This window comes from Haliotis asinina, chromosome 11 (genome assembly GCF_037392515.1).
Source record: "Haliotis asinina isolate JCU_RB_2024 chromosome 11, JCU_Hal_asi_v2, whole genome shotgun sequence".
Classification (NCBI taxonomy): domain Eukaryota; kingdom Metazoa; phylum Mollusca; class Gastropoda; order Lepetellida; family Haliotidae; genus Haliotis; species Haliotis asinina.
In genome coordinates, this window is record NC_090290.1 from 14,061,528 (window position 1) to 14,069,160 (window position 7,633).

Sequence of the window (7,633 nt, forward strand, 5' to 3'; positions counted from 1 at the left end):
AAGATGGCACCCATTTTAACTTTAAACTAAAAAAAACTAGGCAGCAAAAGAAAGTATATAGAACTAAATGTTCTTTAAAAATTTATATCTGGTAGATGGTGAGTATTCTGACAATCAATGTCCGGGTATAGGGAACAAAGTTTTACACCATAACGGGCTGCTTAACTGAAAGGTAATAGGCCCAGAACAGAAAGACCACCAGCCACAACATCACGGGAAGGCCAGCGAATTACGGACCATTCACTTGCGAAACCGCTTCGTGATGGCGACGGCAACAGTCCTGGAACATCGCATCAGACTTCGTAGAGTACTTCGTAGACTTCGTGCTGCAGGAATCAGAGCATATCGTCCTTAACTGCACAACATCGACTCCAGAGACTGCGATTGGCTAGAAGATTTCGAGTCTGGTCTGGCATGTGAGTCAGTGGCGGCGAGTGCTGTTTACCGACGAGAGTCGCTTCAAGTTGTTTCAGAATGATGCCAGGGAACATATTTATCGTCGTAGAGGTGAAAGATTAGCTCCAGTATGCATTCGAGAAGTCCAACCATTCGGTGGAGGAGATGTTATCGTGTGGGGAAAAGAAGACTGACCTGGTAATTGTGCAGGTGAACCTGAATACTGTGCAGTGCCGCGACCAATTCATACAGCCAACTGCGCTTCCATTCCTGCAAATCCAACCACAAAGGACGATGTTTCAACACGACAGTGCCAGGCCCCAAACAGCGAGACTGACTGTGGACTTCCTCTACCGTCACAATGTCCACGTTCTCCTATGACCGTTCTCTCTGGACAAGAACACGATGGAGCATCTGTGGGACCATTTAAACAGACAGATTAGAAGACGCCAACCCCCTGTGGACAGACAAGAACTGGAACGTATCCTGAGAGAAGAGTGGCAAAGGATTCAACCAAACGTCATCAGACGTCAGACGTCATCGATGAGGCGACAGATCACAACATGCACTAGGGCACGTGGGTGCCATACACGCAAATGAGACTCTAATTGTGCCAGGTGAACTGTTTGTGAACCTGAAAAATCTTGTACACTTGTTCAGATATCACTGAAAATCGGCATTTCGGGCCCCACCATTGTTCCAAAACTCCCCACACGTCATGTGTCGTCAGTATCTCCTTCAGAGTGTGATCAGACGATTATCTATAATTATTATTTACCATAAACTGCACATTTAACCAAAGGCATTTGTTGTGTCTTTTTCACTGTTCATTAATGTTGACCTATACTTTATTTTACCGCTTAGTTTATTTGAGACTGACAGACAGAAAAACAGACGGATGGACGGACAGAGAGACAGACAGACGTGAGCGTGGATTTTATGTGCCAAGATTCATTGTTAATGTGTCAAGATTTACCATATAACGTGTCAAGGTTCACTGTTAATGTGTCAAGATTCACCATTTTATGTGCCGGGATTCACTGTTAATATGTCAAGACTTACTATATAGCGTATCAAGGTTCACTATGAATGTGTCAAGATTTACCATATAACGTGTCAAGATTCATAATCAGTGTGTCAAAATTTACCATTTAATGTGCTGAGATTCACTATTAATTTGTCAAGGGTCACTATTAATGGGTCCAGATTCACTTTTAACGTGCGGAGATTCACCATTAATATGTCAAGATTCACTTTATAATGCGTTTCGATTTACTATTTAATATGTGAAGATTCACTATTTAATGTGTGAAGATGAACTATTGGATATTTTGGTACGTGGACGTATATGCATTTTGGTAGTTGCACTGGCTACTAAAACGCGTCGGTATTATTTATGAGAGATTCCGTATTTTCTTCTCTGCAATTGAATAACTGCACCGAGAAACTCTTATACCAAAGGAAACAAAGTTAATAAACATCAGAATACATTGTGCCTCATATGGGAGTGTTATTTTATTATTTTTTTTAAAAAACCCATTTAGAATGACTTCATATCCAACCACTTGAGAGGCACGTGGTGATCTTCTAATTGGCCTGATTTATTACTGATGAGAGGGATATCACCAATTGTTATCAATTAGCTTTAATTGATTTCCCCCCAAGAATAATGGTGAACTTGGGCCAGAATACTGGGACCTCCGTTGATTCGGTGCTAGCAAAGCGTTTACAAAACCCCCAATATTGAAAACCATTCATTATAGAAAACTCATTTTTTGTGCAGAAATGTAGAAAATTAAGACTGTTTGTAGTTGTCTCAGATGTCAAACATTGTTCGTCTCGTCACAACACCAGTAGTATAGATTCTTGCATCATTAAGTCAGGATCCTTTCAACGAACCTACGCCAAATTTAAGCATATTCGATCCTTCTATATGTCATTGAAAGTATTCGAGAGTGCCACGTTTATCCCAGAATACCCAGCAGGGTTTCAAAACCCCTAAACGGCGCTGCCACCAGCCTTTTTACTTTCCGTTTCTGTAGTGCAAGATTGACTCGCACGCGTGTTTTAAAAAAATGGTATCCTCTGATTGGCTGCTTTTTAATGGCGCCCGGCATGCACGTGCGGCACAGGCGCACTGCTCGCTTCGCTTAACCGCATCCGGCTTGGGGAAACCGCTTAGCGATTTCTTCCCCACAAGGCTCCATCGGCCTGCGTGATGTCGCGCCTTGTTGAGGCGAAGAGTGCTGATTAATTTGTGATGACATGAAAATCTTGCTTGCCAAAGACCGCAAAGCAAATGACGTTTAACCCAATGATGACAGTAAACACTTGTAAATACTTGTGTTATTCACCAGAACGCACTGAGAGTTGAAATTTCTTGAAAAAGTTTGTAGACATCTCTTATTTCTGAAATTTCTTATTTCGGCGCATGTATGTTACGGTGGTCTCGAAACTGTCAATATTTACGAGGCTTGAAACGACCCTATTTTATGCACGTGCGATAAAGGAACCGTGTTTTGAAACGCTTATAATTGATTTATTAAAATAGCTGAGGTATTATTTGTCACAGTTGGGATTGTGTCAGTGTATCTGGCCGATACTTCCGGGTGACGCAATGTATTAGATGGTCGTATTGTTGTGTCGACAGCACAAGGCCATAACCATAGATGGCCCTGTTCTTTGAAATCACGCCCCTATAACACATTGTACGAATTTCCTGGTCCTTGACGTTTCCTGTCTTATTTAAAGAACATTTCCCTTTCAAGCTGAATTTTAAATTGAAACCACTTTTCCAGAAACTGTCAAAGTGCTGCCAAAGTAATTTTATTACTTACACCTCATGCACAACATCGTGTACGGGGCGAGCCAAGGGTAACCCGGCGGTATAGTTGAGACGGGACGATATGACGTTGTTTGGAGGAGGGGAGGGGAGGGGAGGGGAGGGGAGGGGAGGGGAGGCATCGGTGGATCTAGAGGGTGTGTCTTTCTGTGTGCTGAGGAGGGTGCGAGTGTAGAAGGAGTGCGCACACAACATGCCAGGATAATGCACGACATGACAACGTGCGATGCACGTTTACTCGCTTTGATATACCAGGTATAGATGCAATAATATTGGCTCAAAGCAACTGCTATAGAAAAGGGCGTCACAAAGGATGGCTACGGTTGTGTGGTGGGTGAGCTGTCTTGGGCGCCAGTCCAGTGATCCACCCTGTGACCTTTGAATCAACTTCGTGTGCAGACGTTTTCAGTGTTGTCACTACCCCTAGTGGACAGTGCACAACCCTGTGCACTTACAAGAACCAGGAATACGTTATAGAATGGCCAGATGGTGGCCACAGGGATACGTGCAAACACCTAGTTGCGGGTACAGCAACGTGTAATAAAGTACAGTCACTATGTGTCTCAGTCCCCCCAGCTTTGAATGGGTACATAGTAAGGATTAGGATTAACCTGGTGCACCTAGTGACTGCAAGAGTTGCATGTTCCTCAGGTAAAAGGCATAGAAAAAAAACGATGTGCAACTGAGGTTGACATCCGATGTACTAGTTATGTGTATATGTCGGGTTGATACAGATGGGTGCCACACATGCACACGTAGCTGCGACTCTAGCTGCAGCCGTATTACCGTCACCAGACTGATGACACGCTACAGGCAGGCAGGAAGGACTGTGGACAGGCCCAGGAGTGGACATTCTTCACCTAAGAAACCGTTTCCTAAGGGTGACGTCATCAGCAACACATCCGCTTGGACACCGAAGGACAGTGGCAGGACGTCTCCACCATCATGGTATCAGAGACTACAGACTCAAACGTGGCGTGCGGCTGACCCTTCAACATCGACGTGAAAGACTCCGGTGGGCGCATGACGTCCGTCACTGGCAGGCCAGGAACTGGAGCAGAGAAATTCTTTTCAGATGAGAGCCGCTTCCAGTTGTGCAAGAATGATGGAAGGGCACCGGTTTACCGACGTCCTCATGAACGATACCAGCGTTTTTGCATCCAGACTGTGGAGTAAGTGAGTGAGTTAATATTTAACATCACATCGGCAATATTTCAGCCATATCACACGGGAACATAACACTGAAATGAACTATATGTATATCATAAAACCCTATCGACAAAGGACAGTAAAGCAACTAGAATATCACAGAAAAGAATGTAAAACTAATGATCATACCTAAAACGGTTTATATAGAGGACGACACAATATAAAAATGGGCTACAGATTGCTAACCACTGAAGGTAGATCACCATACTAGGGACCATAGGGACTTACAGTACTTTTGTTACCTGCATGGACCCTAGCTGGATTTATATCATCACCTCAGTCGTCAGCAATTTGGGAAATCTAGCCATAAAGTGAAAAGACACTTATTCTACGATTAAAAACGTGGAAAGTTTGAATTTACATTGAATGCTTGTGGACTTACGTACCCTCTCAGAAGGACAATAGTTTTACGGTACTTCAACCCCCTTTGAGGATACAGCCACTAACAAGCACAGTTACCAATTTAAACTTCCAATAATAAAATATTTATCTATTTACAATTCAGTTTATAAATCTATTTTTTTAAAAAAGAAATGATTAAATGAGAACTTGTGTTACTAAAAAGATCCTTCATAGTTAGGGAATTAAAACAGTTATCCCTTGTGATGGAATATTCAAAAACAGTCAAGCAAAACATGCTTGGCTGTGAATCTTTCATCACAAGGGATACAAAACGGAGAATCTTCACCTTTAAGCAAATATTCATGTGTATATCTTGTGTGGCCGATGCGACACCGTCGTATAATGACCTCTTCAAACCTGGACTGACAACCCAAGTAGCTGTAACCAATGTAAGGTTTTATTTCATGTAATTTGTTGATACCTACTCGAGTGTCCCACCTCTTCTGCATCAGATCACGGATGTAAGATCTAATGGTAGCTTTATAATCGGTGTAGGGAATAAGAAGTGGTGTCACAGATTTGTTGAGGGCTGCATTAGCAGCAAGGTCAGCCAGTGTGTTCCCAGAAATACCGAAATGGCTGGATAACCAACAAAAGACGATGTCGTATTGGCCAGATTAAAAGTGGATGTTTACATGATAAGTTTTTAATAGCCTGAAAACAAGGAAGTGAGTCCGAATAGATTATGTATTGTTTATGTTTAGGATGTTTCTGAATATATTTAAGAGCCTTTAATACGGCGTTAGCTTCAGCAGTGAAAATAGAACTGTTATCTGGTAATCTAGAAGATATTGTTCTGGATCCAATGACAGTGGCACAAGCCACTGCGCCACCGTCCTTGGACCCATCTGTAAATAAGGATTCATAATTGCTATACATGTATTTCTGTTTTAATTGATTATATTCTTGTTTATATTGTATTTCATTAGTTTCTGACTTTTTAAATGTGGTCAATGGTAGGTCCAATTGGGGCCTAACCAGCTGCCAAGGAGGAGAAGAAAGAAGACGGGAAGGAGCTATGTTTTCCAGCTCAATATTGGCAGCAGAAATAAGTGGTTTTATTCTTAAACCAAGATGCGGACCATGAGATGATTTCTTACTGCATAAATCCTCATACAGAGGATTGAAAACAGTTATACGCAGGGTTTGACTCATTGGAATACAGTTTTGTTACGTACTGTAAAGCTAAGTTTATGCGTCGCTGCTCAAGAGATGGTTCATCAGCCTCGACATACAGGCTGTCAACAGGTGAAGTTCGAAAGGAGCCACGACAAAGTCTTAGACCTTGATGATGGACAGAATCTAATAGTTTTAAGTTGCTTTTGCAGGCTCCACCATATACGACGGAGCCATAGTCAAGTTTCGAACGGACACGTGATCTTTATAGGTGTAGAAGGGTAGCTTGATCACCTTCCCACTTTGAATTGGACACGACTTTCAATAAATCAGTGCCTTCAGGCGTTTAGTCTTTAGGGATTTGATATGTGGAAGAAGAGTTGAATGTGAGTCGACAATCAGATCTAGGAACTTGGCCTCCTTGACAACTTTGATGGGAGTACCATTTAAAAACAGTTCTGGGTCCTTATGTGGTTTATTTTTACGGCAAAAATGTATGCAATTAGTTTTTTACTTAGAAAATCTAAAGCCATTTTCCAGACACCTTTTATCTATTTTGTTTAAACACACCTGCAGTTGCCGTTCAATAGTATGCATGTTTCTCCCACGACAAGAAATATTAAAATTATCCACAAATAATGATCCACGAACTGAATCGGTTAAAACCTTTGATAAACTGTTAATGTTGATGCTAAATAAGGTGACAGACAAAATGCTGTCCTGCGGGACACCCCGATCCTAACTGTAATGATCAGACAGGGTAGAACCAACTCGGACTTGAAACTGCCTGTCATTTAAAAAGTTATGAATTGAGGTAAACGACCTTGTAATCCAAAGTCATGTAAATCTTTTAAGATACCATGTTTCCAGGTTGTGTTATATGCTTTTTCTAAATAAAAAAAGATAGACACTGCATGTTGTTTATCAATTAGAGCGTTTTATACAAATGATTCCAAATGCACTAAGTGATCAACGGTACATCTGTTTTTACGGAAACCACATTGAACATCTGTAATTAGGTTAATGGTTTCCAAGTACCAAACAAGTCGATTATTGATCATGCGCTCCATGGTTTTGCAAACGCAGCTGGTAAGGGAAATAGGTCAGTAGTTCGAAGGATCGGCATGATCACGTCCAGGTTTAGGGATAGGGACAACGATAGCATCACGTCATGAAGAGGAAAGGATTTAGGGATACACTCGTCAGCTATATTGTTCAGTTCATAAAAGAAATTCTTTATGGCATCAGAAACATCCGTAAAAAGTTTCAGGTTTAAGTCTTTTACAACACAAAGTTCGATATAAGTTCCAGTTAGCTTTTTAAAAGTTCCATCTCGAAGATAGGGTAGTATCAGATAGGTTTACAGGTGTTAAGACTGTTGGAAAATGGTCACTCCCACAAAGGTCATCATGGACTAACCATTCAAGTTCAGGGTCTGTAACTGACAGATCAAGAGCTGAATATATTCCCGTGCCAGGATGTAAATATGTGTTAGAACCGTCATTATATAAGCATAAATCGTTATCTGAACAGAATTCTTCCAATACTTTACCTTTAGTATTAGTAGTTGTACCACACCAGAGTGGGTTGTGGCCATTCAAATCTCCCATAATAATACACGGTCTGGGGAGTTGATCATATAGGGTCTGAAGGTCAGTCTTCTGAAGA